This window comes from Dreissena polymorpha, chromosome 5 (genome assembly GCF_020536995.1).
Source record: "Dreissena polymorpha isolate Duluth1 chromosome 5, UMN_Dpol_1.0, whole genome shotgun sequence".
Taxonomy (NCBI): Eukaryota; Metazoa; Mollusca; class Bivalvia; order Myida; family Dreissenidae; genus Dreissena; species Dreissena polymorpha.
In genome coordinates, this window is record NC_068359.1 from 119,859,196 (window position 1) to 119,871,309 (window position 12,114).

The window sequence follows — 12,114 nt, forward strand, 5'->3', positions numbered from 1 at the left end:
TTTCTGTTTTTCTTTTGATAAATATGTTGTTTCTCTTTCCAGCTACATTCAATGTCATTATCTAATTTTTTGGGAAAACAAATATTTTTGGCATTCTGCACCTAAATTAACAGCCGTTTGTGTACAATTAGTTCAATCATGACCTCAATCGTGACTGTAATTTTCTGAAATGAGTCGAACTTTTGACATAATTAGTTCAGGCATGAAACGCAATCACTTATCAGTGTTTCTGACTTTTGATTCAATAATGCCTTAAGGCATATACATGTTCCATATGAAAAAATATGATTCCTAAAAAGCAAGGTAATTTATTGATGGAATCGTATAAGATATTTGTACTGGTTGCGTTTCCTTTGTGCAAAAAAAAACACAATGCTGTTTCTTTGTATACCGTTTGCCTTATCGTTAAGGTATGTTGGCGGGTTTTAAACTTTGAATTGTCGTTTGGGCGGAATAAGTTTTGTTTTGGAGTGTTGTTGATGTGGCGACCTTTTAAAACTTCGAATATGACAGCAGGTTAGAACGACACATTTAACCGCCATAACTTAAGAATGGTCTTCAAATGCCTTAATTCTTGTAAATGTACGCGTTTGTCGTTATGGTGGGCATATGTTTCGCTCTTTCGTTTTTAGTAGTAGTAGAATATAATTAGCAGTAGAAGTAGTAGTAGTAGTAGTAGTAGTAGTAGTAGTAGTAGTAGTAGTAGTAGTAGTAGTAGTAGTAGTAGTAGTAGTAGTAGTAGTAGTAGTAGTAGTAGTAGTAGTAGTAGTAGTAGTAGTAGTAGTAGTAGTAGTAGTAGTAGTAGTAGTAGTAGTAGTAGTAGTAGTAGTAGTAGTAGTAGTAGTAGTAGTAGTAGTAGTAGTAGTAGTAGTAGTAGTAGTAGTAGTAGTAGTAGTAGTAGTAGTAGTAGTAGTAGTAGTAGTAGTAGTAGTAGTAGTAGTAGTAGTAGTAGTAGTAGTAGTAGTAGTAGTAGTAGTAGTAGTAGTAGTAGTAGTAGTAGTAGTAGTAGTAGTAGTAGTAGTAGTAGTAGTAGTAGTAGTAGTAGTAGTAGTAGTAGAGTAGAAGTAGTAGTAGTAGTAGTAGTAGTAGTAGTAGTAGTAGTAGTAGTAGTAGTAGTAGTAGCAGTAGTAGCAGTAGTAGCAGTAGTAGCAGTAGTAGCAGTAGTAGCAGTAGCAGTAGTAGTAGTAGCAGTAGTAGTAGTAGTAGTAGTAGTAGTAGTAGTAGTAGTAGTAGTAGTAGTAGTAGTAGTAGTAGTAGTAGTAGTAGTAGTAGTAGTAGTAGTAGTAGTAGTAGTAGTAGTAGTAGTGGTAGTAGTAGCAGAAGAAGCAGTTATAGGAGCATAAGTAGTAGAAATAGCAACAGTTGTATAACAGTAGCAGAAGTAGAACAGTGTGTTTTTAGTTTTTAGCGTGATTGTCTTAAGGTATATATTATTTTTGGAGTAACAGAAATGCATGTTGAGTAACACGCCCTGACATTAGAGTTTTCTAATATATGTGTTCACAAACACGTATATATTAGTAAAATAACTTTGTGGATTTAACACGGCCATTTCTACTATGACTTCGGAATCACATTTAAGACCTTTATCTGACAAGCTGCCTTTTACTCTTCTATGTATATTTACTTTGCAATGTGTATTAATGTGGCTATAAGATTGGTGGTTTCGCTTAATAAAAAACCTATGGATGTACTGTTTGGGCAATTGGTCACTTGCCTTAAATAAAGGACCAACTGATTGTTTATAATAATTCAAAACTGCTCCAGCAGCTGGAGTTTCACTTCTGTATATTGATTTGCACAACAGTTTGATGTGTGCTGCGTGGATGCAGTAGCGTGTATCCCCGTACATATATCTTCGATATTGTTTTATTTTCAGCCGTCAGAGGCTGGTAGCGGTATTGTTTTTTTATTATTTTTAGAAACCTTGTTTAAGACCTTTCTTATACTTGGATTCTTATACATTCTCTGTACTTATAAAGTAAACGTGTATGTCCATCAATTGAGAGTTCTGCAGGTTTTACTGAATTTGTACAGACCATTATCTGACAAGCTGCCTTTTACTCTTCTATGTATATTTTCTTGGCAATGTGTATTAATGTGGCTATAAGATTGGTGGTTTCGCTTAATAAAAAACCTATGGATGTACTGTTTGGGCAATTGGTCACTTGCCTTAAATAAAGGACCAACTGATTGTTTATGATAATAATTCAATGCTGCTCCAGCAGCTGGAGTTTCACTTCTTTATACTGGATAATTTTTTGAAAGTAAATTTCGACACTTTTTTGAGCTGTTAACATGAGAAGGAGACTGCTTTTACAGCATGCTTCAATTTAGTTGGTTGTTAATGATAATTTTCAAAACTTGGAAGAAAGTGTATTTGCATTGATGCAATTTATTCTCATATCTTTGCCGTAAAAAAACAGTTCATACCGGTTAAATATCAATTGTTTGTCTTTTAAAAAATAAAGTTAGTTTCTAGTTAGTTTGGCTGGAAATGCCTGGATTTATAACGATTAATTTACCTCTATTTTCAAATGCTCTAATTTATTGGAGCTATTTATATTATGTTTCAGTAAATGTCGCTAATTATATTTAAATAATATACACACTCATTCAAGTATTAAACCTTTTAAATCATATATATAAAACTGTTTTCTGAAACTGTATATAAATGTATATATATAACATAAAAACAAGAAAGACTTAATATATTTGACATGTCTAGTCTTTATGTTATATACCCAATTCGACACGTTTCAAAACGTGTGTGCCTTTCTATTCAACACAATTATTGACAGTAGAGTTGCAATATACAAACTAATCCAGTTTAAGTCACTGCAACTTTTGAATCTGAATATATTCTATACCTCAAAGACATTTTGAATCGTTGAGGGCGTTTTATTAATTTCTCAATATTGTGTTTAATGTAATAGGCAAGTAACCTTAATGATAGCTTTACATATATGCATATATATATATATATATATATATATATATATATATATATATATATATATATATATATATATATATATATATATATATATATATATATACATAATCTTCCATAATAATTGATAATTCTCCAAAATATACCTGGGTAGCGTGCTTCATAGTCACATTTGGGGAAAACATTCTATAACGTCTTTTTCGATATCAGTATTCTCTAATTGTGTATAAGAATTCGCTGCCATGTATTACACACTTTACGTCAAATTATTTCACTCGAAAATAAAAATATTAAAATCCAATTAAAATTTTGTATTGCGTACAAAAATACCATTTTACGATCCCAGTAAGCATACCATTTATGGCAATTGTTAACAATGTCGTACTTTGGTTCAAATAGGATAATCGAATTAAATATACCATTTGTAAAATAATCAAACCCGGTGTGTCTTAATTTTATTTCATGTAATTTATTTGATGTAATAGCTAACCGGCTGATTTCTTGTACAAGTCTATTACAATATATGTTTATATTTCTCGAAATAAAACGTATGTCATAGACTTTTAGTTTTTAATGGTTACATGATATTTCATCTTTCATACAACTACATACCTATTGTTCGGTAATGATCAACTGCACTGTGAACTGCCAAATATGTTCATATTGAATTGCACGTGTTGCTGTTGTCTTCTTAGTGTTGACTTCTATAATATCAAACATATACATTGTGCAGTCGTATTAAGAAGTGAAATCGGTCGGTACGTACTAACTTCTTTGGGATCTTCATTTAAACAAAATTTTAGTAACATTTGCTTCTCATAATAAACTTGACATAATACATTCGGTGTGTGAGAGGCTAAAGAAGTTACATAAAAGCGTGGACATTCCGGGTCAATATTCTTTAAAAAAATTGTAAGATATAACGTCATGAACTTAATCTGTCATATTCTGATCTTTCGCCCGACGAATTAATGTTTTTGTATTGTTTCTGATTGTACGCAGCTTTAACCATTTATTTATATTGATTTTGGATTGTGCAAGTCGATAAACCCAGTTTTATCATTCGACGTATATTTGGCCTAAGCAATTGGGCATCAACCTGTTTGATTTTCATAGACCTGTTTAAGATAAATTCGGCTTGACGAATGTAAGTGCCAGTGATTTAAGTGAAATGGTTGTCAATGTAATACTTGTTATCGAATTCAATTAAGTGCAGATACAGTTTCACGTAGCGAAGCGTAGTTACCAGCCTTATATTTCCATATATGTCGATCGTATACTTTCTCATTGGTATTCTTGTATTTTAATAAACCATATGCAGACAAATGGGAGCGCTTTTGTTTATTTATCAACTGATCACCAATATCTTAAAATACCAAGCTGGTATGTTAACATACTAAACTAAATTTAAGAGTTAACGAGAATCTTTCCGTAAAATGAGTTGGCTCATTTATACAAATTGAGAAGATTGGACTCTCATCACCAAATATCATAATGTCTTCTTTTCATTGGTTGAATGTTGTTCGTATTGAAGTAACACAGGCCGAGGAATATGATGAAAAGAATGATGGGATAGCAACAGATAACTTAGCTCAAAGAAGTTGTAAAGCAGGACATCGGACAGAAGAAATGGTAAGTAAGAGTTGGGCTCAAATTAAGGGATAAAGGGAACATCAATGTACTATCGATCATTTGAAGAGATGTTTTTCTCACATTTTGACACTTTGCTCAATAAACTATGGAAGCGTATATAGTACACTCTGATGCTGTGATGATGTCAATATTATATGACGAAATGATATGAAGATCACTCCGTCCGCTGCGCAAGGATCACACGCAAATTCGTGAAGCGTTCCATATTTTTCGAACAAACAATATATTAAGAATCGGGTGCCTAGCTTAGTGTTTTTCCTAGGCCATTTTAGCGTGGCGAAAAGCCACGCCGCCCTCACGGATAGCCACTCTGCCCTTTTCAAAGGCAAATTTAGCCACGCGCTCTTATCGATAACATCTTTATTTGCTTATGACCTAACTTGGTCCGCAAAAACAGCGTCCTTGATTGTTTGTGACGCTCCGACTGTGCTTTATTTACTCGACAGACGTCAACGTCTAATCGACTATATTAATTGAGCAGACTTCGATCGCGAACCTTAGTCTGGAAACGGAAGTTGTAATACGCATGTCTTGTAGGGTAAATGATCGAATGTGCTTTAGTTTTATTAGGTTATTGAAGGTTACAGTATACTAACCAATTTGGGTATACTCTCTCAAAACAAGAATATCATACAGTACCAAATTACATGGGCATACGAAAAACATATCGACGATTTTCGTGCACACTAGCAAGACATTTATTCGATATATTGCTTGAAATGACAGTGATATTTAGTTAAGCTTGGAACTTAATGTACATTTCCTGAATAATTTTACTTCAAGTACTACTAATTTTCCTGCGTTTTCAATCAAATGAACATGTTTTACTGAGTGTTGACTTAGTTTTCTTGAAAAAATATTATAATGTTAGAAGACTTAATAAATCGTTTAATAAATACTTGAGGATCGCTCTGTAAAAGGGGTTTTAATGCATGTACATAGTGTTAAGCTGTGTAGTCCGCACAGGCTTATCAGGTGCCTTTACTAACTTTTCGCTCATAGAAAAATACGATAAAGCGGAAAGTGTCTCCCTGATTAGTGTGGACTGAACAGGAAATCTGGTAAAACGATATACGCAGATGCATTTAACCCTATTTCCACAGAGCAAGGCTCAACTTATAAGAGTATAGCCGTCTAAATGCTCTATAACTTGTGATTCATGATACAGTTATATGTAATAATTTATTATTTGTCCATTTTGAATGATGCATACTTTATTGTCTTGGGTTGAACGAAACTTTTATTTGAATAAATGTGTTCACTCAACATTCTTGCAATTATTTTTTGCCGTATTATAGAATTATGTAATAATAAATAAAATTTTAACAACTAGATTCTCTTTTCTTCATGTGATTTATTTATTTATTTTAAACCAGAACAACAACAAAATCCATAACATAATGAACATAATACTCTTTATTCACGGAACAAAACTATAATAAAATTCAAAATCAAGGTTCCTAATTATCAAATTTTTCCATATCAAATTATTTCCAAGTTACATAAGTTATTCCTCTATGAATAAACATCACTTGTATCATCTATATGTAAGACTATTACAATAAATGGTTGTTAATAGACTGATAAACAATGGAAAAGGTTACCTAATCTACAGATTATAGAGCATTGTGCTATGATTTCATTGTTCATGAAAAAAGAACTAATATCATAATTATGATGTGCAGCTCGCACTCAACATTTACTTAGGCAGATAATACCTAAAACAGTTAACAATTCCTGTTCATGTTATTGACTCGTGATGAAAAATCTGGAAAATGCATATCCCAATATTTATGCAGTTATTTGAAGGATATTGTTTTCACCAATTATTCTGGTTTGGAGTGACCTATGGTAACATACTTTGTATCCTCTTTTGTAATGACAAAACTATTGAATCGCCATAATTCATCACATGTCTCCAATAAAAAAAATAACTTACACACTTAAAACTAAAAAACAATTTCAAGGCATCTCATGTCACTTGAACTCGAAGTTCACGAGTATTTTTACACTGATATTTCAGCGCTTTGTTAATAAGCAATTCACGTAGTAACATTTCATAAATTGTATACAATTAGTAAGTATGTATTAGCACAAGTATTACATTATGACAACAGTATCATAAGGGAACACATTTGGTCACGCCTCCCCACTCAGTGACTAACACAAATAAATTCAAGCATTATTTCAGATAATAAAGTAATCTACTGACAGTACAAAACCAATAGCCAGGGTTAAATATATCCTATAGAACCATGCTGCCAAATTCATAAAATATATAACAATGCATAGTCAGTAATCATTAATTTCAGCTTTGACATGTTTTTATTTCATAATGATGTTATGTAAGTTTAAACAACATACACAATGTACCAATTTCAATGAGATAATTTAAAAGTTGTTTCCGGCTTGCTTGCCCTTGATAATTGACCTCTTGGTTACTAGCAGTTGCGGACGATGGATGGTGGGTGATTGTAAAGGCCATAGACTTTGGAAAAGCTGGATCAACAACGATTTTCGAGTGGAGGGAATTTTACTGTTGATCTCCATGTACTCATTTAAAATCCTGGACATGCAAGCACGGGATGCATGTGTAGTAACTGACACATTAGTAACTGTAAGTCAGTAACTGACAGTAACTGTACTACTAGAGATTGGTGTTGCAATAAGTTCACAACCAATCCCTTTTAGTTCTGTGAATACTCCAGGAAAAAAAACGCTATCGGATATCCTCTGATTTTCATAAAAAATATTGATCAATTATATAACCAAGGAAGCCCATAGTATCTTCTTTAAATACATACATTTATTGTGTGATCAACTAAAATCTTATAAGACAGGAAAGTATGCATACTCTAAGTCAGATGCATTCTCTCTAGTTCCTGACAGGTGACCAGGTGTGTAATTACTCCCTTGCGACAAACAAGACAGACTATAATTGGGTGGGGCTGATGACCGTGAATATGTGTAGAGCATGCTTTTCGAACATGCTGAACATTCAAACTTGCAACTGTTGGGATGGCACGCCTTGAGCTAAAAAGAAATTGTCTTAATGGACCGACAATATCAAATCAAACATATATATTACGTACATTTAACGAACAACAACATTGGTTTTAAATTGAGGTAACCGTAATATACTATACTGAACAATAATATTTCATATCATGATAATTAAGTTCCCTGGCTAATAAGTTTTGATAGCTATAGCCAGCCTCTGCAAACGCTGTCAAAGCATAAGCGAATAGTCAATAATTCTTTTGAGTGTACATTTGAGTTGATTTCATAACCTTATTTCTAACTCTTCCGAGTTCGTGCTCAGAAACAATATAGGTGCTGTACATAAACAGATTAATCCACTTAAGTAGGCATTTTATCACCAAATATTTATTTATATTACATATATTACATGTATATAGCATAAACACATCGATAAAGACATATGGACAGCTTAATTATCTCTGGATGCAATACATATTAACAAATTTCAACGAAAATAAAAATAGAGTTCACACATCTTACCATTTGCCGCCATCTTTGAACCAGAGGAATGGCCGTTTTTGTCTAGTTCATCCAATGAGACCAGATGAGTCGAACAAATTGAATTCGATCTCAGTTTGGTCAGACCATGGAAACTATAGTTTGCGATCGAAGTCGCCCTTAATCTATTACAGTGCTTGATTTATAGGTAGGTCTTACTTACTGCTCCAAAGCTGTGAATTAGTCATGCGTGAATAACCCTGTGTCAGTATCAATCGATAATGCCGGAGGCTATGTTATACCAAGCGCACTTTTCGGTCGGCAATGTGTACTCCTCACTATAAAATCATTACTTCGGAGACTTTTGATGAAAATTTATGTTATTCTCGTGGCAATTGTGCATTGCATGCATTATTCAGTTATATCAAAACATATATTTGTACGCTAATTACATTTATAATCACAAACAAATTTATTCTTTATCGTTTTCGTTTTTAAGATAATTAGATCTAATTATTGAAATAATTACTGAGACGTATACTAATTTAACAAAAAGCGAATCGCGTATACGATTTAACGTTGCTATGCGCACCTGTCGCTAACATCATTTGACATTTTATCAACATGGCGAACTATACAGAATAAATTGTGACAAATTGTGGCAAAAATGGCAAATAACGTCGTAAACGATCGAATTAACGATGGAGATCATACATTTAGAAGGAATTAATGAAATGTCTGTGATAATCAACGACGCATAAACATGTTTTAGATAGCAACAACATTATTTATTTATTTGTAATCTGCTCGGTGGATGTTTGTCACAGAAACGAGTGTTTGCATATTGTTAGCGATCAATATAGTCGCAATGTTATTTTAAACATCTGTCAAGATTATTGTTAGAAAATGGGATAAGACAAACATGGTTTCATTTATATGTTAGTGGATCTGTGTATAATCAGATTCATATGCATATATTGCTTTATTATGTTTGTCGTGCTGTACAGTTTATAGAAACAGCATGGAACTTTAATGTACATTGCAAGGTAAATATATTAATATAAATCATTTTAAGTTAAATACATTTATTACAATTAAAAGTGCTTGTTTATATGTTATTTTTCTCCACAACTGCTTCTGATGCGACTACATGTTTCCCCGTAATTTGCCCTTTTTTGCCTAAACTGCGCGCTAAAATGCCCTTTTTGAAAGTAATGCGCCATGCCCCTTTGCCCTCCTGAGAAAAACACTATAGCTGCTACCAAGGTTTATGTATTGACATATTATTGCATATCCTGAATCAACAGGACTTTAGAAATAAGTCTATAGACTCATTGAATGTTCCACTGCACGGAAATCTTTAGAAAAAGGCATAAGATATAAAAAAAAAATCTTTTTCATAACATTTATTAATCACAAAGCTTGGGGTGTAGAACGCCCCAAGTATCCGCTAAAAAGAATTACTGTAAATGAATATGTACAGAACAAGGTGACTTGAGTAAATAGTTTAACATTTATAAATAGAAAAGGAATTATTTTATAATTATTAATTACACAGTCTTTCCACCGTCTGCACGTTTATATATAAATGTTTAAGTTGCTACATCATTACACGTCTGCACGTATGTAATAAAATAAATAGATATAACTTGATAAATAGAAAACAATTTTAACAAATAGACAGTCACCAACCTAAATGAAGCGGATCTTAATTAATTAATAATAAAGAGGTTATATTCAATTAATATAAATGATAACAATTCACACTGCCAACAAGAACAATAAACAGTTTACTTAAGTACATTACAAAGAAAAAGAAAAAGGTGTTCCCATAGAACCATCCCAAGTCATGCCTGAGCACTTCCCGTGATGGTCCGCCAGGAACATATTAGACAGCCTACAGCTGCACCAGATGATGGAGCTGAAGCACGTGAGAGCCTTCGGTACCGCTCCTCACCCGCCCCAGCCCCACCATCTGGCTAAGCCTAAAATAACTGTGAAACACAAAAAAGTGTACATAAATACATAATTTTGAAAAAACCTCTTTACTTAAGGAAAGATTAGTCAAGTATCCTATGACCTACATGATTGAAAATGTGTTAATGGTATGTCGAAATACATAGCGATGAAAAATGAGTGATAATGGAATTCAATGAGTGAAATCGGATGAGCCCAATACTGGGTTACATAATATATGGAAAAATGATTGAAATGACTCAGGAATACTGATGATACAAGAGATGATGTAATAATACAATTTACAAAATACAAGTAACACGAACTTCACTTAGCACAAGATAACACTGTCGCATTCACTCTCTGATCCAGGATGACAACCCGAGTAACAGCCAACAATTGCCCCGCAGCAGTCATCCTAAAATCAGAGAGAAAACGCAAACAGCAGAAAAAAGTAAAATATACAATGTTAAATATTTGCATATACTGCAGGATTTAAATTTAGTCTAAATTCAATGTTAGTATCACATCACACAAATCTCCCCATATCAATTCAAATTTTCCAACGGTAATTTAGCAAAATCTAATGTAATACGAAATTGTTATCTAGTGATAAGTTTACAGACAAGATCAAAGGGGCTATATATTTTCTTATCAAATTTTACCTCGGCCCTACATTCGCAAATAATGTGTCTTGATTCAGACAACAATATTAAAAAAGTAGTTAATTTCATGACCATAAGAATAATCCACATTAAGGAAATGAAACTGTTTTAAAGACATTTTATGTGTATCTGCAGTAACAACATGCATTATAAATAATACAACTTAATTAATAGAACTTGACATAAAACACTCAACAAACAAATGTTGTGATGTTTCTGGCTTGGAGCAGAATGTACATTTACTAAACCTAATTATATTTTTAGAAAAGAGAAATTGATTGGTAAAATTAGCATTATGCACAAGAGAAAAACATGTATTTCTACATACAGGATCTATGGCGTTAGAAAATACATTCTTAAAAGAGTTGTTGAAATCAACAAATTTGAAAGTGTTAAAACACTTTGGTACATAATCCATTTTTTCAATGAAATAATTATAAATAAGTTTAACAGGCCATGTTGAAAGAACTTCCGTTTGACAATTATCTACAAAATCTGTAAAGACATGCAAACATTTAATATAAAAAGGAGGAACAAACTCACTATGTGGAGCATTATTGTTATACAGAGATTGATTGAATGATCTTAACTGAATGCCAATCCAATAAATAGCGAACTCTACCATTGGAGCAGGGTGATTATTTATTATTTTAAAAATATGACTTAAATAAAATGAGTTTATTTTTCAATTCAACATTTGGGACATTTAAGCCACCTTTTAAGTATGGCAAGTATAAATTTTTCTAGAAATAGGTTCGAATTTTCGATCCCAAATAAATTTAAAACATAATCGTTGTAATAAAGTTACATAATGAATAGGCGCAGTTTGAGCCTGTATGAAGTATAACAATTTTGAAAAAACAAAAGTATTTAAAATTGAACTTTTGCCTTCATACGACTTACCTCTTATTTTTTTCATAAATTAAGAGTTCTTTCAAAATTTATTAATAAGTCATTAAACAAATCATCATCAGTTAAGTTATGACCATATTTATATCCTAATAATTTACATTTTTTTACCCACGAATTGCCAAACGGATGATCAGACCTTGATTTCTATTTCCCCAAAAACATTCCACAGCTTTTCTTATAATTAATTTTGGATCCTGAAACCTTTTCAATGTCTGAAACATGTTTAAAAAAGAAGGACATTGACCTTTCATATGATAGACAGGTGGTATTGTCATCAGCATATAAAAACATCTTTACGTGAAACTTTCCACCTGGAGTTTTAATACAATTAATATTTGAATCATCTTAGATAACTTTAGCAAAGGGCTCTGAACATAAAACATATAGCAAAGGTGACAAGGAACAGCCCTGACGAACTGATCTTGTCAATGCAATGGCTCAGATATATGTCCATTTACAATGACTGATGACCTTATGTCCTCATAAAGGACCTTA